This window comes from Balaenoptera physalus (assembly GCF_965194825.1).
Source record: "Balaenoptera physalus genome assembly, chromosome: 6".
NCBI lineage: Eukaryota > Metazoa > Chordata > Mammalia > Artiodactyla > Balaenopteridae > Balaenoptera > Balaenoptera physalus.
The window spans coordinates 50,388,421-50,410,041 of record NC_138885.1 but is presented as its reverse complement, the minus strand read 5'-3'; the positions used below and the strand labels follow the sequence as shown (position 1 = coordinate 50,410,041).

General features: G+C 33.6%; 1 long non-coding RNA gene across 2 annotated transcripts in view; it reads right to left on the bottom strand.

Annotated features, from left to right (window-relative positions):
• LOC309662447 overlaps nt 1-21,621 on the bottom strand; it is a 74,116-nt gene that overhangs the window by 23,720 nt on the left and 28,775 nt on the right. For both annotated transcript variants that reach the window (XR_014264690.1, XR_014264691.1), the window contains one exon: nt 2,427-2,642. This is a non-coding gene — a long non-coding RNA (uncharacterized lncRNA). The remainder of the gene's footprint in view (nt 1-2,426; nt 2,643-21,621) is intronic.

Sequence of the window (21,621 nt, the reverse complement as noted above, 5' to 3'; positions counted from 1 at the left end):
CAAAATATACACATAAGCATTTATTTAATTAACCAAGAGTAGTATAGTATTTTTCAGATATGTGACTGTATATGCTTGTGGTTTTTGTGGTGTACGTATACATGTATGCATTTTTGTGTGTATATTAGACTCTGTGTATTTATAAATTTTATTTCCTAATATAATTTGATTATTTTAGAAGTCGTTATTAATTACCTACCTTGAGCACACAGTGTTCCATACATAATTATATAATGGTAAAAAGATTAAGTCCCTAATTTCTTCAAGGTTACATTCAGGTGGAGAAGGTAGAAAGTAACTGTATTAGTTCCTCATGGCTTCTATAACAAGTTACCACAAATTTAATGGCTTAAAACAGCAAAAATTTACTCTCATATTAGAGGTCAGAAGTCTAAAATCAAGTTGAACTGTGTTCCTTCTTGAGGCTCGAGAAGAGAATGTTCCTTTTCCTTTTTCAACTTCCAGAACCTGCTTACATTCCTTAGTGCATGACCTCTTCCTCACATGACTACAGCTTCTTGCTTCCATTACCATCTCTTCTACTCCTCTGAGCCTCCTGCCTCCAGTTAACAAGGACCCTTGTGATTACTTTAGGCCCACCTGGATAATACAGGATCATCTTTTCATCTCCTTTGCAAAGCCCCTTTTCTGCTGTAAGGTAATAGGTTCTGGAGATTGGGACATAAACATCTTCAGGAAGTGGGAGGTTGCCATTATTCAGTCTGCCACAGTAAGCAAGCACAAGTTGTGAAATACAAAGTAATCTCAGTTATTAATTAAGGCTATGAAGGAAAAATAAGCAAGGTAAGAGGATATTGAGTAATAGAAGCCAGTAAAGATAGTATGATCGGAGACAGGAAGGAGAGATATTGCGCAGAAACTCGAATAAAGCAGGGAGAGAGGCAACAGAGAATCTGGCAGAAGCACTTTCAGCAGAGAGAATAGCCTGTACGGGGAGCCTAAGTCAGGCAGAAACTTGACATGTACAAGAAACAGCACAAAGAGCAAACTAAGCAAAGACAGAGCTCACTGAAGTAGGTAGGAATCAGAAAAAGTAGGGCTTTGTAGGCCAAGGTTAGGACAATTATTCAGGAGTAACTCTCTGTATCCATGACGTGTGGCAATCTATCATTCTGCTGTGGTGCAATTCTGAACACTGTTTATTGCTATGAGGTTTATCTGCAGGACTGAGTCACTGAGCTTGTAAGAGAGATTAACTAACAACCCAGAAGGGTATCTATTGTTCTCTATCTGTGTGTAGGAAAAGTCTTCCCTGAAGTGATAAATCCTATTTTTTGTTAGGTTAGACATTGTCTATTTATGTGGACAGAAATGGAGAAAGACTAATTAGGTGACATGGTTCTTAGCCAGAAAACAGAAATTTTAGTTAAATTAATGTTCAGAAGACTGAATTCGGTAGTGACCCAAATTTATGACTTGTACAAGTCTAACATACTCCATATTTTATGAAACTGTTTCAGCTAGTTCTCCAGATAATACAAAAGTTATTCAGCAAGTGAGAGTTGAAATATTAGAGAAAGTTGAACATTGGTTAATTCTTGGTTCAGAATGTGGAAAATGTACAAATGATTCCAGACTTTAGGACTTGCCATGCTATACCAATCAGCAACTTCTAGCTAGTCTTTTTTCCTAAATATCTTGAATTCATGATATTTTTCTCCATTACCACCACTGATTCTAAGATGCCATCATTTCTCACCCATCTGTTACATAGGTCCCTTACTCAATTTCCCTCCATTACTCCTACTGTACTTCTGACAGCCCAATTTATTTTCAACAGTGTGGATGAAGTGATCTTTTATTTTAAAAAATACATCATATAACTCCTCTCCTTAAAACTCTTTAATGCGTTCCTAATGAAGTTAACTTTTGTAAGAAGCTGCAAGATCGAACTCTTATCTTCTCAACACCTTCTGATTACAATTTCAAGCAAACATCGTGTTTTCTTTCTGCCATGTGCGTTTATATAAGCTGGTTTTTTTTCTTCTTCAAGGCTGACTACCTCCCAATTCCAATTAACAATTGCTAGTCATTCTTCAGATCTCAATTCATATGTTACCTTCTCAAAGAAGCCCATTCTAGAAGAGACATCACTGTAACGTGTTTGTGTGTCTCTATACTTCTTCAATGCTTTTTCACAGCTGCTAATCACACAGTTTTTAATGACTTGTCTGCACCTCTATCAACCACAAGACTGTAGGATCCTTGAATATAAAAACTAAGTCTGTGATATTCACCAGTGTCTCCAAGGCTTTAAATGCCAAGAGAGCAAGGAAAGACTCTATTTTTGCTTAATAATGTGTTTCCAGCTCCTAGGACAGTGTCTTCCCATGGTAGGCACTTAGAAAATGTTTGCTGAGTTGATGAATAATGAATGAAAAGTGAAAGAAGGCAATATGACTGACCTGTAACACTGTGGGCCATTAAGTCCATTATCTGTCCGTTGAAAACGAAGTGAAAGGTTGTTGGCTGTCTTCTAAATATCCTTCTTAATCCCCAGTTTTCAGATGAGGGCTCTGCTTTCAGTTCTCACAGCTTGTAGAATGTGAAGAGCTGTGTAAAATGTTTTCCTGAGATTTCCATTTGTATAGAGATGAGCCTTGTTCTTTGAGAGGGATCATCTAGAAAATATATATTGTAATGTTGTTAAAAATGAAATATACATTCAAAATTCACAATAGATATTCACTCACAAATATACTACAAAATTTTAAGTTAAGCATGTTAAGCAATTTAAACAATTTAAGACCTAAAATAATAAAGAGCTACGTAAGAAGCCCACTAATACACAAGAGAAATTATGGTTGCTTAATTTTGGTTTAACCTTTCAGTAAAAAAAATTAAAAAAAATCCTTCACAGGTCGAATGATATAAACAGAAATATCTATGTCCAATATCAAATTGATCAATACAAAGAAAATAACACACCTAAAAATAAATATTTAGATTTTGCTGAAATTGCTTGGAGCGTGAATTTTATTTTTTTTTCTATATTATTATTTTTTAAAGCAGTGGATATGTTTTTATGCACCAAGCACATTCATGAAAATATGTTAGAAACTAAAATTATCTTTTCTCCTTCATTCTTTAGGAAGTCACCCTGTAGTTTTAAATGGAAAAAAGTTTGAGAAAACAGAAATAACTTTCTTATTACTAATCTTTTATAATTACAGTGGAATGGAAATTTCTTCATGGACACCTGAATATAAGTGATGGATGGGGCTAATGTTTTCCAGATTTTTCTTTTCTTATGTGTTTCAATGATTCATCCAGTGGTCTACCTCTTCAGGGAAAAAGAAGGGGTAGTACTGTATCACCTTCATGAAGCTTGTTCCAATCATCCATTACTCTTCCGAGTTTTCTGAATCCAAGGTGGGCAATTTAGCTTTTACCAAAAGAAGCCTCTGAAATGGGTCCAAATAGATAACTCCAAGACCATGCTGCTCCCTAAGTCAAAACTTTACTGTCTATTCCATTTCCCATTCAAAATATACAAGCCACGTCTGATATAACTCGCTAGAATCTATGTGAGCCCAAAGGACAGTCTAAATGTACTTCACACAATTAATCAGTCATGTAACACATTCCATGTATGGATAATATGAACCCCTCTGACTATCCAAATCTCAAAGAGCAATCAAGGCTGATATAATTGTATTTTCCTTGAATTTTATACCTGAAACAAGGGAAGTTCAAATTCATTAAGGTTTAGTTTGAAGGAATAATAAACCAAATATTTTTCCTAGCCAATTTGTTATTCTTTTTCATCTCCAACAAGTGAAGTTCTACCCTAATGCCCAGGGAGAGTCTGGGTTCCTTTAGCAAGTTCAACATCAGCTGCCTTCCACAAAAACAAGTGTCAATTTCTTCAGGTCCTTTGAGTTTGAATCAAACCAACCCCACATTTCTCAAGTGTCCCACTCATAACATCAACACAACATTAAACACATAAAATTGAGAAAATGCAAACATATCCCAGCACCTAAAGCAGTTATTAAAAGCAAAAGTATGTTCCCAGAACTCAGGACTGGTTTTTGTACAATCCAGGCCCATGTTATTGTTTCCTAAGAACAAAGCAGAGACTCAGAGACATCTTGAAAACAGAAAACAGAGAAAGATAGCACGAGAGAAAAAGAGAAATCTTAGATTCAGTTCTCTCAGAAATCTGGCATATTTAGTGTTAATGAAGCAACTGAAATTTCCATATCTGGAAGAAAAATAAATCCACCTATACATACAGTATTCCTGCTCAGCGAAGGGAATTTACCACTCTTTCTATATGGAAGTTTTAAAATTTGATATAGCATCCGGCAACATTACCAGGCATCACTCGAGGCTGAATTTCATCTCCATGTCATGCAATAAATATGCGCATTTTCCTTTTAAGATCTGTGCTCTGAACTTCCTGGGTTTCATGGAGTGTGAACTATGTCTCTTTTTTTCCTGCTGTGTCCCTGCATTTGTTTCACCCAGATAATCACTCTGAGCATGATGCTTGTATGAAGCTGCTCTTGGAGCATGTGAAGTCCATGTACCTAGGACACTAGTGAGGAAAAGCCCTTTTGTAGCACTCTCTTCACAAAACTCTGTGCCTTGCCTAAATTTTGAATTTCTAGGCCTTGAATAATTTGTGTGTCTTCAGTGGCAGTAGAAATATTTTCTTCTGCCACATCATTCTTGGTAATTTGGAGGTGCCCCTGGTATTTTATCTATTTTTTTGTTGCTTCCCTACTTTCAGCCAGGCTCAGCTTATTGTTTTAACTTTTTTAAACTTGCTTCTTGAGGTTTCCTCTTTTATTTGCTACTCTATTCTGCACACCTACTCTCTGCAGTATCTTCTCCTTTCCTTCTGTTCTGTATGTATCGACTCTCCTTCAGCTTCTCTCAGCTTTCACCACACTTTGGATTAGAAGGTTAAATTCCAGAATACATAGGTGACATCACTTTTTCAATCCTATCTTCTTTTTTGTTCTGCATTATGAAACTGGAGCCATTGGGGACATTCTCTATCCTCCCATGGTTTTCCTTATGCTCCTAAATCCTGTCATTTTTCAAGACAATATCAAATAAGTCACTTTGAGTTCTGGGCCAGTTTCAGAGACTAGGGGGCTATGAATTGCCTCTAATTTGCTTTCCTCCTGTGTGTATAGATTTTACAGTGTAATGAAGATCTCCTTCATTGTTTGCATTTTGAAGTTATGATTTATTTGTTTCCTTGAACATGGACGTTTCTTTACTTTTTTTTAGATAGGGTGGGGTTTGTAAGAAGAAAGTAGAGTAGCAATTCTTTTATATTGACGCCAACTTTATTTTTACTCATTTAAATGTTACCCTATACACTAACATTTATGTAAATTCTCCTTGTGAAGTAAAAGGAAATTGTGAAATGCTACTAACACTTAAATCATAGTCTTAACCCCTGTACTTAGTACACTTGTGACCTTTAATAAGTAACAATCTCTGAGTTGTCACTTCTGCAGCTATAAAATAAAAATTTAGAAAGCAAAACAAAAATATTTGTCTCATCTTTCTCATAATATGAACTGTCTTTAAAAAATGAAAAATGCTATGCCTATAAAATTTTGGTTGCTAGTCTCTGTTTTATGTGTTTGGATTTTCATGTATTTAATTTCTTTAAATTAGGGCACAGATGTCTGATTTCATCTTATTTATATTTTAAAAATATTTTTGTATGGCACACAGATATTGACAAAGAAGTTTCACATATGTCTTTAAACTTTGCAATAATTCTGGTAGCTAGATATTGTTCGCTCTGAAAATTTAGGTTTAAAAGAGGTAAGTCACTGGTCTATACCTCTAAATACAAAAACAAATTTTGTACTAAGGTTGATCTGGATACAGTTTTAATGCATAATAAGTAAAATGTTATTTTTCTCTTATGGACAGATTAGGATATGTGAATGTTTAATAATGTCCAATTCTTAATTAGCTAGTCTGCTGACCAGATAATCATACAGCCAGCAATTAAGACTAATTGAATACCTTCTAGTTTCAGAAGTGAAAATATACTAGAAGGAGTACCATCTAAAGTCTCTTAAACACAAGGAGTTGATGAAAAGGAGAAACAGACTGTCTGAAGTAGAGTCTTTAAAGATCCAAAAAAAATAGAGGATTTGGTCAGAGGAGTGGTTTCTTAGAGACTTTGGAATAGCATGGCTAATCTTATTGTAACTTATGGAATTTCTGAAAGTCTTATTTGATTTTCTTTAAAATAATTAATTTACATAAATTTAATTGACAGTGATTTTTATGATTCACCTTCATTTTTATGATTTTAAAGGTAATAGCTGCTGTTTACACCATTGGAAAAAATGTTGCTTTAGAAGTAATATGCAAATGCTTTCCCATTACAGATAAGAGCTAGAGATAGTAGAGTAAGGTAAAAATTAAAGTAATTTTTGTAGTTGAACAATAGCAAAGCTAATATATATTACTTGATTACTAAGTTCCTTTTTAAAGGTTTTGAATTATAAAATTCAAACATTATAAATTTTATAATTTATAAATAATTATAAATTATTTTTCAAAATTATAAAACATTATGAAATGTTTCTAGTATAAAATTTGGAAATATAGTTATATATATTTAAATATATATAAACATATATTTGTATATGTAAAAATATATAAATATAAATATGCATAAAACTTTTAGTGAATACAGTATAACTATTTTATACTATTTTAAAATAGTGAGACCGGTGTGGCAAGGAATGAATTTCTATATCTTTCTTTATATAATCAAAGTTCTCTATTTACTAACTTTCAACTAAGCAAAAATAAAAAACAAGAGGCAAATTTAATCAATTTGAATATTCACAGTATGTCACCTGTTGCTATATAGTTTTAATTTGTGTTTATGAAGAAATCATAACAATCTTTCAGAATCTAATCATTTTTTAACTGGGAAAGTTTATATTAAAAAACGTTTGAATTATAGTGGATTTCTGCTCTGTTTTTTGATTTTCACGCAATTTCCTGATTTTCTTTACAAATCACTGCTTAGATAACTAAAACATAGCAAGAATTTTTACATACCATACAGGTTAAAGGTTGAAATAAGTTTCTAAATTCATTCACTTATGTCCATATGCCCTGACAAATATCCATTTTTGATTTGCCTATTAATTCATTTATGCTAGCAATGATGTTCATTTTCAATCTAAATGTTTATTACTTTAAGGCACTGATTTAATGCTTTTATAACAAAAAATGTTTATTTTAAAATTAGCCTTAGGAATTAGACAGTAAATAACATTATAATTTGTCAGTTTGTTAATTGCTTTAATATTTTATATTTGTACATATATAAGTGATAAGCATTTACCAAATTACTCGTTAGACTTAAGACATATGTCAGCATACCCAAGTCTAGTCAATTGCTGAAAATCAAAATAAAACTAAATCTCATTGTGATATCACAGCACCTCCTTCTATTCTCCTTATAATAGCAAAATTTCCATCTTTAGGCATGTTGAAATTGTGAATCTTCCTACTTTGTAGGGGTCTATGACCCTTGAGCAGCTCAAATAAGTGAAAAGTAATAGGAAAATTAAATTTTTACACAACACTTGTTGGTGTGAGGGCAGACTCCAAAGTTTTTCTGCCACGGCAATGAATACCATAATTGTTGGGGATAGCAAATTAGTTTTATCAAAACAACACTTATCATATGACAATGTGTTGATTTGAATTTTATTCTTTTTGTGTTTGCTTTTACATTAAATTTGATCTATTTTTGTGGTGGCATGAAAGCTATTTGCAGGAAGAGTTTATACTTAGCTCTGTGATTATAGATATTATTTGGAGTATTAATTTGATTTGCAGAATTCAAATCATTTATTTGGCAATTAAATAACAACTTTTTTCTTACTTAGAACATGTAACTATACTTCATTCGCTATTACCATTTAGCCACATGTTAGGAGACACTGGGTCTTATTGTTTTATAAGTACTTAGTATATTCTACATCCTTTATAAATAAATAATCATTATTGGTCCTCTAGTAACATTGCATTAATGAATTTCCTTCAAGGTGATAGAGAAATTTCTATCATAAAATATTTGAAAATGGAATTTAAAACCACATAAATAACTGGATCCTAATTATTTACATAATGCTACAAATTATAACCATTTAAAATATATCAAATGAATACATTATATTTGGAAAATTTCTTGGGACATTTATAAGTTGTCTAAGGCTATTTCAAACCAACTTAATAACTACTGCCATTGTATACCAGGGATAATTACCAAGTTACTTAACAGACTCCCTGTTCACATATTTATCAAATTCCTGGCAATTAATTTATCAATTTCCTGGAAAATTTAATTGATCAAAGTGCCTGATTAACATCAGGAAATATAATAGACCCAGCCTATGGTAATTTTTTCATGGCTATTGAATAATTATTCTTCAGGTGTCAGTATTGTTGAAATTAAATACAAAATGGAGACCAGACTTCAAAATTCCCTGAGCAGACAAAACCATTTAAGCCATGTGAACCGAACTAAATCTAGCTTATTTCATGAACATAGATGAAAATTAACTTAGGTTCTTTCTCATAAATGCCTCTGATAATCATAAAAGAAACTTAAGTTCTCTTCCGAAAATAGTATGAGATAATCCCTTTCAACAAATCCCCTGCCATTTGGAAACCCCTATTGTAATGACCAATCATTGTAAAGCTTAAACAACTTCTCCACTTTCATCCTATAAGCCATCTTGTAATGTCATGCCTGTGAACTCCATATCAGTTTTGAATTTGAAAGCTCTCAGTTCACAGACTATTCCTATATGCACAATAGACTCCTACTAAATACTACTTTATTGATCTGTGGCATTAATTTTCATATTTCTGAATTTTTGACTTTATCATCATATGATGAAAAGACTACATGAAAAAAGAGACACCATAAAAATCACTTAAACATACATTTCATATCCATGGCAAATCTGGGTTTAAACCATGAGGCAGAAACAATTTTGGTTTTGGTTACAAATAGCAATGGAGAGTGTAAGTTTCTACTTTCAGTCTTAAAAAAAGTAAAGGAAACCATTTTTAAGGCAGGAAATAAAATCAATTGAATGGAAACAAGTTGTTATGTCTCCATAGTGTAAACCCATGACTCAAATGCCAGTTTACACTATTATATTTAAAGTTAATTTGTTAAACTGGATATTTGGTGATTGAATGCTATAAGTTACACAGAGTATTTTAGGACAATGATGACTTTTTAATTCTAAAGATGATATTTTGTAAATAGTGCCAGCAATATTTTAGACGTTTAGCCAAATGATACCATTTTAAGGATTCTAAGTATTTTTTAAAATAGATTTATTTATTTATTTATTTTTGGCTGCATTGGGTCTTTGTTGCTGTGCATGGGCTTTCTCTAGGTATGAGGGCTTCAATACTTGTGGCACACAGGCTCAGTAGTTGTGGCTCACAGGCTCTAGAGTGTAGGCTCAGTAGTTGTGGCACACGGGCTTGGTTGCTCTGCCACATGTGGGATCTTCCCAGGTCAGGGCTCGAACCTGTGTCCCCTGCATTGGCAGGTGGATTCTTATCCACTGCACCACCAGGGAAGTCCCAATTCTAAGTATTGCAAAAGAAGCTAGCTGATTATTAACAGCCTTTCTCAGTTTTTACCTGTATGATTTGAGCAGATGTCAAAGTAATTTGAGTCTCTGTGAGCTCATCTACAAAGCTGTAGGACTGGTCTTGGTGATTTCTAAGCCTGTATATATAAAATTACATTTGTCTCTAGAAAGACAAAGCTGTGTGATCTCCTTTATATGTGAAATCTGAAAAAGTCTAGCTCATTGAATAAGAGTAAAAATGTGGTTTCCAGGGGTTGGGGGCTGGGGAACTGGGGAGATGTTAGTAAAATGTTACAAACTTTCAGTTATAAATACATAATTTATATATATATAAATTTAGTTATAAATAATAATTAATATTTCATCATCCTGGATTTTTCTGTTTCTTTGTATCTCTGGGTACCCTTCAGTCTCCATTCTAGAAGTCTGGAAAAGGATTTCTCAGACTCCTGAGAGGTGCCCCTCGTAGGGAGGTAGAACAGAGCAGCTCGCGATGAGACTCGACTCTGGGGATCTAGTGTATAGCATGGTGATTATAGTTAATAATATTGTATTGTGCACTTGAAATTTGTTGAGAGAGTAGATCTTAAGGGTTCTCACCACACACACACACACACACACACATATGCAGACACACAAATGGTAGCCATGTGAAATGATGGATGTGTTAATTAACATGATTGTGGTAATCATTTCACAATGCAGTATATGTATATTAAACCATGTTGAACCCCTTTAAAAAATCACATTGTATAACCTAATTGTATACAACTTTTGTCAACTGTATCTCAATAAAGCTGGAAAAAAGTACAATAAAAATTAGAAAATAAAGTAATTTAATAAGGAAAACAATGTAAGAAATAACATTATATGTGTCTCTAATTTTAATATTAATGAATTTACTCATTCAAATTACTCACATAAACAAAAATCAAATCTAAGTAGAATATATATGGTGACACAAAAAGACAGAATTTAGAGTAAAAAAGATAATGAAGATTCTTTTTTAAAAATGTTGATGTTGGTAGCATAAAAATCTCTGAAAAGATCATTTGGCTTTTGGAGAATGCCAAGGATACTCATCACTTGGCTTCATACACAATGATATGCATAAATTGAAAGTCTATGCTTGAAGGCTAATTTTTTTTCTAATTATAACATTAAAATATGTCCTATTATGCTGTATTTAGTGTACCTTATTATTGTTTGCTATTTTGTGTCATAAAATATAATTATTACATGTACACATTATGCAATTATAAAATTATCAGTGTTTCCTTAATTAAAATGGAATATTCTTCTCAGTGAAGAGAGAATTTATTTAATATTAATGAATGAAAATATAAACACAGAGAAGAGGTCAGGCATTAAAGCTCTTGATGTGATATGTAAAAGCAACTAATGGTCAGCTAGAATAACGTTAGAAAATGATGAATTTGAGGTATAAATGATTGTTTTCAAAGCAGAACTGCATTCCTCAGAGCTCAAGTTTCCTCAAGCATGCATTGCATATTACAAGTATCTGGGGCTTTATCCCTCAAAACCTACCCAAACCAAAGCAATTCTTTCTTTTTTTTTTTTTAACATCTTTATTGGAATATAATTGCTTTGCCATGGTGTGGTAGTTTCTGCTTTATAACAAAGTGAATCAGTTATACATATACATATGTCCCCGTATCTCTTCCCTCTTGCATCTCCCTCCCTCCTACCCTCCCTATCCCACCCCTCTAGGTGGTCACAAAGCACGGAGCTGATCTCCCTGTGCTATGCGGCTGCTTCCCACTAGCTATCTATTTTACGTTTGGTAGTGTATATATGTCCATGTCACTCTCTTACTTTGTCCTAGCTTACCCTTCCCCCTCCCCGTATCCTCAAGTCCATTCTCTAGTAGGTCTGCATCTTTATTCCCATCTTGCCCCTAGGTTCTTCTGACCATTTTTTTTTCTTTTCTTTTTTTTAGATTCCATACATATGTGTTGGCATACGGCATTTATTTTTTTCTTTCTGACTTACTTCACTCTGTATGATGGTCTCTAGGTCCATCCACCTCACTACAAATAACTCAGTTTCATTCCTTTTTATGGCTGAGTAATATTCCATAATATTCCATTGTATGTATGTGCCACATCTTCTTTATTCATTCATCTGTGGATGGGTACTTAGGTTGATTCCATGTCTTGGCTATTATAAATAGAGCTGCAATGAACATCTTGGTACATGACTCTTTTTGAATTATGGTTTTCTCAGGGTATATGCCCAGTAGTGGGATTGCTGGGTCGTATGGTAGTTCTATTTTTAGTTTTTTAAGGAACCTCCATACTGTTCTCCATAGGGGCTGTATCAATTTACATTCCCACCAACAATGCAAGAGGGTTCCCTTTTCTCCACACCCTCTCCAGCATTTATTGTTTCTAGATTTTTTGATGATGGCCATTCTGACCGGTGTGAGATGATATCTCATTGTAGTTTTGATTTGCATTTCTCTAATGATTAATGATGTTGAGCATTCTTTCATGTGTTTGTTGGCAATCTGTATATCTTCTTTGGAGAAATGTCTATTTAGGTCTTCTTCCCATTTTTGGATTGGGTTGTTTGTTTGTTTGATATTGAGCTGCATGAGTTGCTTGTATGTTTTGGAGATTAATCCTTTGTCAGTTGCTTCATTTGCAAATATTTTCTCCCATTCTGAGGGTTGCCTTTTCGTCTTGTTTATGGTTTCCTTTGCTGTGCAAAAGCTTTGAAGTTTCATTAGGTCCCATTTCTTTATTTTTGTTTTTATTTCCATTTCTCTAGGAGGTGGGTCAAAAAGGATCTTGCTGTGATTTATGTCATAGAGTGTTCTGCCTATGTTTTCCTCTAAGAGTGTGATGGTGTCTGGCCTTACATTTAGGCAGAAGAATGGATAAGTGACCTGGAAGATAAAATAGTGGAAATAACTACTGCAGAGCAGAATAAAGAAAAAAGAATGAAAAGAATTGAGGACAGTCTCAGAGACCTCTGGGACAACATTAAATGCACCAAAATTCGAATTATAGGGGTCCCAGAATAAGAAGAGAAAAAGAAAGGGACTAAGAAAATATTTGAAGAGATTATAGTTGAAAATTCCCTAATATGGGACAGGAAATGTTAATCAAGTCCAGGAAGCACAGAGAGTCCCATACAGGATAAATCCAAGGAGAAACATGACAAGACACATATTAATCAAACTATCAAAAATTAAATACAAAGAACAAATATTAAAAGCAACAAGGGAAAAACAACAAAAAACACATAAGGGAATCCCCATAAGGTTAACAGCTGATCTTTCAGCAGAAACTCTGCAAGCCAGAAGGGAGTGGCAGGACATATTTAAAGGGATGAAGGAGAAAAACCTACAACCAAGATTACTCTACCCAGCAAGGATCTCATTCAGATTTGACAGAGTAATTAAAAGCTTTACAGAGAAGCAAAAGCTGAGAGAGTTCAGCACCACCAAACCAGCTTTACAACAAATGCTAAAGGAACTTCTCTAGGCAGGAAACACAAGAGAAGGAAAAGACCTACAATAATAAACCCCAAACAATTAAGAAAATGGTAATAGGAACATACATATAGATAATTACCTTAAATGTAAATGGATTAAATGCTCCAACCAAAAGACATAAACTGGCTGAATGGATACAAAAGCAATTCTACTTTTATCTGTCTGCTTTATTGATCTTATTAAAATTTGTCACTCAAAAGTTTTCAAGATCAAAACTATTTGAAAATATTTTACTGCTGTAGAATATTAGAGTACTTCTTTCCACTAATGTGTTTAATGGGAAGATATGCATTGCACATGATTATTGAGCATGGTATTTATTAAATAATCGTCTTATTTATAGATCAATAGTTTTAAAAGGTTTTATCATTGATATTTATTGTAAAGCATTTATTATGCTTGTTTACTATATGTGTTGTGATCACATATTTCTTCAAATTCTTAAAAGTAACATATAATTGCCATTGAAATACATTTTATTAAATTAAGACAGACATGATTGTGTTAAAATAAAGAGCATCAAATAAATGAATCTTCTTAATATTTTCAAATTTACAAATATGTTTCAGTACTAAATAGTAGTTTTCTATTTGTGTCAGTGCTTTAAAATTACCAATTTAAAATAATTACTCTAATAGTAAATAAGGTTGTTAATGAGGTTTTAAAAATTAAACTTCTTTCTTTCACCATTTATAAAAGAAACCTAACCTTAGCTTTATCTATTTTTATATGACTCAGTCATAATTTCTAATATTTTAATGTTCAATCCATATAAGATTTATTTTTATGTATGAGCTGAGATAGAAATCTATATTTATTTTAATAGATTGCTAATTGTCCTATATTTTGAGCAATCTATTTTCCACACATTTAAATGACCATTTTTATTACATATGAACTCTAATGACAAGTGCTACAGGTACTGAAAAGTATTTTATTCCATAAACTTAGATGTTGACATAACCAATTTCCATTCTGAAGTAAGTACCAGATGGAGTCATAAACATTTAAATAATCAGAAAACCTCATCTGGATGAAGCCAGCCATGGTGAGGATGTAAAGAGAGAAAAGAGCTATCATGGAATACCAATGAGCAAGATATTTAAGAGATTAGAAAGCAGGTGAGAGCAGTGTAGGAGAAAATCTAAGGTAGCTGCTCCCCATAAGCTAAAAGCTGTGCACTCTGGAGAGCAGAAGTAAAAACCAGAAGTAAAATACACTTTCAAAAGTTACCGTATGAGAAAAAAATATGTGTCCTTTGTCTTTAGTAACAAAGGTATTGTAACTTTGGCCAGAGTAGTTTCAGAGAAGTGATGGACCAAACTCTGAGACTTGAAATGCTGCTTCTGAAACATTGCAGAACATTGAGATCTAGAAACTGGGCACCTGAATTTTTTTCACAGAATTTGTATACAGAATTAATGTTAGGATGGCACTGCAGTTAATTGCCCACAAATAAATGAAATAGAATGAAGTAAAATCACAAAAACAAAGAAACAGCTATTCACATGAAATATATTCACAGTGTACTGATTTCAAATGGTTACACTTTAATTGTTTCTCAAATGTAAGATTATTTTTTTCTCGATTTTGGGGGCAAAAGGTATAGCCTCAAAATTTGTTTAAGTAGGGGACTCGTTCTGTTTAAGAATAAGTCCTAAAGAAATTACATCGAAAATATGTATAACTGTTTTCTTCCCCTATGGAGCGTCTCAAAGGGCCTATAATCCAGATAGATTGAGATGTACTGCTATAGAAGATAGATTACTATGATTGTAATAATAAAACTCCATTTTTAATAACATGCTTACATTGAGAATTACATATAATTATGCAAATGACAGGTATATCGCACAGCCTCAATAAGTGCTATTTATTATTAAGCTTGACCTTAAAACTGAATAGAATTTTCATATTGGATAACAGTGATGGAGGGAAGATGTAATGGTTAGAGGTGGTAAAGTAATCAGAGATCAAAATAAAAACTCAAGGAGCTTGAAAATACAAGGTGTGTCCAGAAAATACCTTAGGTCTATGGAAATATTCTTATGCCTCTACTGATATATCATCCATTCAGGGAGGGCACATCAAGTTATTTATTTAAAATGTAATTTGCATCAAATTATTTAAAATGTAATGGCATAAATTAGACCCTGTGGATACAAACTCAAGTCATATTTCATGCTCTCAAGGAGTTTGCAGTTTAGTGAGATTTAGGGAAATAGCAAGAGAATGAAATCGAAAGTGTATTTTTGAGGGGTTTTGTAGGAAATGAGAGTTTTTGAGGAAGAGAATGGCAGGATGGCAGTGTTGAGATAGCTCAGCACATCTAAGGATTAGATCAGCAAATGAGCCCACAAGTTATGGTAAGAAGTCAGGAGGGCAGAAACTTTGACATTCTCCCTAGACTGTCATCCCTGGCAGTCCCAAATGAGCATTTCAAACCTTAGTGAAAAAAAATATCATTGATCAGCCTTTAAATGTAATCATTCATTTCATTGTTGTTTTAGTTTTATACAAGAAAAGTTATGAACTAGGAAAGTAAGAATAGTCTATTAGCATTTCCTGTATTTTAACAGTTTCTGTTCCTTCCCTTTTTTTTCCCAAAGTTTTGATTTGGCTGAAACACTTAAATGAAACCCACCTCTAAGGGAAGTGTAGAACATCTGAATCACATTCTGAAGTCAGGCCATTTTGTATTATTAACCAAGATTTCAGAAACGGAGATCTGATTGAAATAAAAAGGTGTTTATTTGGGGTATGTTAGAACGGCAGCTCGGGAGACATAGATTCAAGAAGTTCTTATATTGTGTTCCACCTGACTACAAAATGAAGGAGGCTTATAAAGGCAAAAAACTGCAAGGCCACAATTAGTTACCTGAGTTGTTTATACATATATACCACATCCTCTTTATCCATTCATCTACTGATGGGCGCTTAGGTTGCTTCCATATCTTGGCAATTGTAAATAATGCTGTTATGAACATTGGGGTGCATGTATCTTTTCAAATTAGTGTTTTTGTTTTTTTCGGCTATATACTTAGGAGTGGAATTGCTGGGTCATATGGTAGCTCTACTTAGTTTTTTGAGGAATCTCCGTACTGTTTTCCACAGTGGCTGCATCAATTTACATTCCCACCAACAGAGTAGAAGGGTTTCCTTTTCTCCACATCCTCGCCATTTGTTATTTGTGGTCTTTTTGATGATAGCCATTCCGACAGGTATGAGGTAATATCTCATTGTGGTTTTGATTTACGTTTCTCTGATGATTAATGATACTGAGCATCTTTTCATGTGGCTGTTGGCCATCTGTATGTCTTCTCTGAAAAAATGTCTATTCAGTCTTCTGCCTATTTTTTAATTGGTTTGTTTGTTTTTTTGGTGTTGAGTTGTATGAGCTGTTAATATATTTTGGATATTAACCCCTTATTGGTCATATCATTTGCAAATATTTTTTCCCATTCAGTAGGTCGTTTTTTGGTTTTGTCAGTGGTTTTGCTGTGCAAAAGCTTTTAAGTTTAATTAAGTTCCCTTTGTTTATTTTTGCTTTTATTTCCTTTGCTTTAGGAGACAGATCCCCAAAAAATTTGCTATGATTTATGTCAAGGGTGATCTGCCATGTTTTCCTCTAGGAGTTTTATGGTTTCCAGTCTTACATTTAGGTCTTTAATCCATTTTGAGTTTATTTTGTATATGGTGTTATAAAACGTTCTAATTTCCTCCTGTTACATTGTAGCTGTCCTGTTTTCCCAGCATCATCTATTGAAGAGACTGCAGGTGTTGTTTTAAAAAACAGCTGGTATCCTTGGGTTTGGTATAGTTCACAGAAACTTCAAGTTCTCAGTGGTGCAGGGACATGTCTGAAACCAGGTCCTCAGTGGTTGCTCAACTCCATTTTTGTATGTCCTATGACTACTTCATTACAATTCCAGTCTGTTGTCAGTATTGATGAGGAGTCAGAAATACTTGATGTCGAAAGTATAACATAGTGCAATTCTCACCCAATTTTCATGAGTTTGTTATATTTATCTCTATGTATGTGTGTGTTTCTCACTCCTCTTCTAGCTGTGGCAATACTTTGAAAGAGTAAAAGCCTCAACTTTTTCAGCATTCCTGGTCTCTCTGTGGAATCTACTGCAGACAAGATTTCTTTTTATGTTGTGTGCAGAGTTGAAAAGGCAAGTCCCAGTGGTACGTAACTATTCCAGTCTCCAGGACTTCTGCTACTGCTTTCATCTTCTCTCTTTTCTTCATGTCTCCAGGCTTAGTCATGGTATACCTATTTTAGTAATGCAAATTTCCCTTGTGCTTTGCTTTTTTTTGGTATTTTGTCTTTGATCTTCGGTCTAAGATATTCCTTATAACATATCATGCCTATACTCTGTATGCTTTAATAACATTGGGATTAATCATTTTTCAGATTTCAGATTAGGGCTAACTTGTTCAACACACAGAACGCTGCAACATCTCATTCAGCTGGTTCTTCTAAATTTGACCCAAGGCAATTCTTTTATTATCAGTGTCTCTGTTTTTAAGGAATTTCTTTCTGTTTGAAATAGGGCACAATTATTTGGGGTTAATTATTGAGTAATTGGTTTTAATCGTATCTTACATAAATACTCCAGGTGTTTTTCCAAGTTGTTCAACAATGGTAAAACCTATTGGTTTACTTAAATATCCTATTTTTCTCTAATTTTTAAGTTGTTATATATGCCAAACAAATTTGTACTTATTGAAAAACAAAACAAATACATCAATTATGGGGAAAATAGGAGTGCTTTTAAATTTCATATTAAAGTCTACCTTTATTATGAGTTGGATGTTAATTTCTCTGCCACACTCAAAGGTATGTCTTTATTTTTCTGTAAATATTTTAAAAATGAGTGAACATTGAATTATGAATGTTTTATTATGTTTAATTCTGGAAATCACACTTTTTTGGCTTTATAATAGTTGATCAAATTATGCCAAAACACATTCAAGTGAAATTTCAGCTATATGTGTCTACTGATTCCTGGGGTAAAAGATAGTAAGTTTAAAGATATTGAGTCCATTGATATTATTTATTCTCTAATACTTGTAACAAAATTCTAGCTTTCTTTAACACCTTATATTTGGAATTTATTTTCTTAAAATATAGATTTTCAAATATTACACCATGAAGATCCATTGAGATAAGTCAAAAAGCAGTGCATTTCATCTGGTTCCTAAAGGAACAAATATTTTTAAAGTATCACCAAGCCTCTGTCATGTGTTATTAGAAAAAGGAAGAGCACCAAATGTTACAAATTCTTTGATATGAAGATTTGTGATAGTTTAACACCAATGTAAAGGGTCTGATCTTTCCACTTCTCTCTTTCCCTCACAATGTTGCTATGTTTCTTAATCACAGATCAGATCACAGCATTCCCTTGCTATGTAGTATTAAGCAAATGGCTCAAAGCTTAGTAATATTTGAATCACACTAACACCAAAAAAAAAAAAAAAAAAAAAAAAAAAAACTACCATAAAGTTCTTCAGTCTGAACCAAGATTGGTGTGGTAATATAAATTTGAACTGCTGGCCCTGAAGGCAACCTCAATTTTTAAAAACTAAATTCTATTTCTCTGCCCAACAACTTGGTGGTATAATTCTATTTATTCAACAAATTATTACTGATTATATACTATGTGTCAGGAATATGTGAGATATTGAAGATTACTATGCACATAAGATCTAGCTTTGCATGAAAAATTCTTTCAGCCTGCCAAGAGGGACAGCCCAATGGACAGTTAGCACACTCTATGAGATGTTCTATGTGGTAGACTACTGCCTAGGAAGTCATAAGAGAAAAAAAAAAAAAAAATTGGAGGGAAGGAGCACACTTACGCTGCAGTGTATAAAGGAATCTTCAGAGAAATGATGTCAGGAGTGAGAGTACGTGAGGTGGATGGGACTGGAAACAGCATTCCAGAGCAATGTAACTTCATCTGTCAATCTATGGAGCCATGAGAAGGACCAGGCACCCACATATTGTACACTGTTTGCCATGCTGGGCAAAGAGCTCATTTCAGTGATGCTGGAGATGAACAGAAGAGAGAAGCTGAGATGGAACAATGGAGAGTTTTCCACACCACTCTAAGGTTAACGAACTCTTTTTTTTTCCTCAAGTTTTTCAAGTTCATTAGCATACACAACAATTTATTCCTAATGTGAAATAATTTATTGTAAGTAAGATGTCTGGTCTTCTTAATTTTTGTCAAGGTGGTGATATTGGTAGCATATCTGAAGTCATCTAATATATTTTAGCTTATTTTCTTTATTTAGAAAAGAAAGCTATACAAATACATATACATAACTGCTCTCTATAGGAAAATCCTGGGAGTATCATATATTTTTCATGTCCTCTTCTCCAGGAATCTGACTTTATCTTTATCTGACATCGATATTGAGTACTCCTCTTAGTTACCAGATGCTCAAGAAATCCTTTGTATGATCCATATGTAACATCTGGAACTCTAAGACTTTTTCTTCAACTTCAATGTACTATTAGAAATTTCAAATCCCCTCATAAAACTGAAATTAGGACAATAAGGAACAAATATTATCTCAGAAATATAAGTAATGAATCAGATACATAGAGTTGACAGGGCATCTACTTTCAATAGGAACGGAGAGGTAGAATGAAAACTTCCTTACTTAGGATGCTAAGTAGCTAATAATATATACTAAATATAGGAGATCTGTGATGCCTAGTGAAGAGTTAAAAAAAATCATGGCCTAATAATTCATTTTCTTATTACCAGGTGAAAGATTGATATTCAAGGAACTTACATGAGTGGAAGAGGAACACATATGGATAAAAGAGGAAGTTTTAAGCATATTTTAAATGTAACACAGAGGGACCTTGATAAGAACTACAGAAAACTGCACCTGGCAAGCAGCAATTGGAAAGAAGGTGTTTTGTTTTGAGTAATGATTTCTGGCCAGTTCTCAAACCAAAGAGTTAAAAACAGCCGTTTCTACACATAGTTACAGCAGCCACATATTAGAGTACCCTTTTTAGTTATTCATGGCTTCATGATGAGAGTGGGAGGTAAGCCTGCCCGGCCAGTGATAACCTATACTCTATGGAGGCTTTTAGAAGGATGCTCTTTGTTACAGTTTAGTGATTTCAAATGTACCAATTGTAATTACAGAGGAGACTCTACCATTTTAAGGCCTGGTAAGCTTTATATGACAGGGGATAAGCCAAAATTAAAATTAAATTATACCCACTTAAAGAAAAGAGATGGAACCATGTTCTTTTTACATTCTACATCTATAATTTAAACATGCGAGTTCAGATACACCCGGCAATGGATTTCTTATTCTCAGTTACCTTGCGGGTGTAAAAGCATGGTTAAAACCAACTCAAAATGTATAACTGTAATATCTGTCTTGCAATACTTTAACTTTAATTCTACTGAAATGATAAGTAATCATTATAGCTGTAATTCTTAATTGAGAAATGTGGGAAGGTTCCCTAAAACCAGAAAAACAGGAGAAAAATTTTGGACTTTTCCAGAAGAAACATTAATTCCAGTGATCAGTGGACAATCTCAATATTTTTATTAATGTAATGGAGTACACAGAGACAAGGAAATAATCTTTGAAACTGGTAAGTACAACCTCATATAGTTATCCAAGCTGCATGGTAGAAATATTCCAGCAGTTTTACCACTAATTTTCTGAGCATTTCCAAAGCTGAATGGACTTAGAATTATTCAATAAGAATATGCCCCAAATCAATTAGTTTTAGGTTAATGTTTAATTTAGGTTAATGTCTAATGTTAGTAAGGTCACATACTATAAGCCCTAAACATATGAGATACGTGATTTAACAAAAACAAAACCCATTTCCACTGTTGTCCTGAAGCAGTGAGGACAAAATAAAACATATGTAATTTTTATATTCACATTATTAGAATACTTACTTACTTGCCAGACATCAATATCCTACAAAAGAGTCATTTCTCAAGTTATTTCTGGGACTTTCTCAAGATATAGATCTCTGAATAGATTCCTTTATTCTGGCCCTCTTTGCTGTTTGTGCCAATGACGACCCTCATGCCATGACCACTGTCCTGGACAGATCTGTCCTCAGCTGACTAGCACCACCCGTGTTCTTACTTTGGCCTCAGGACTCAGAGTTGATATCTGAGCTGCTGCTATCACGGCCACTGCCACACTATAATTACATAATTACATAATTATGCCTAGACTAGCTCCACATCGATATAATAATAGTAGCTTACTGTTTCTTCTTCCAGCCCCACTCCAGGTACACTTCAGGTTTTTCAAGTCTCAGAGCCTAAGTTAATACATTAAAACCCCAGAGACAGGTAGAAATCCCTCCCTCTATCATATCAGTCTCATTGTTCTCCCCAGAATTAACTAGTTCATAGAGTGCTTGACTACGGAATCATT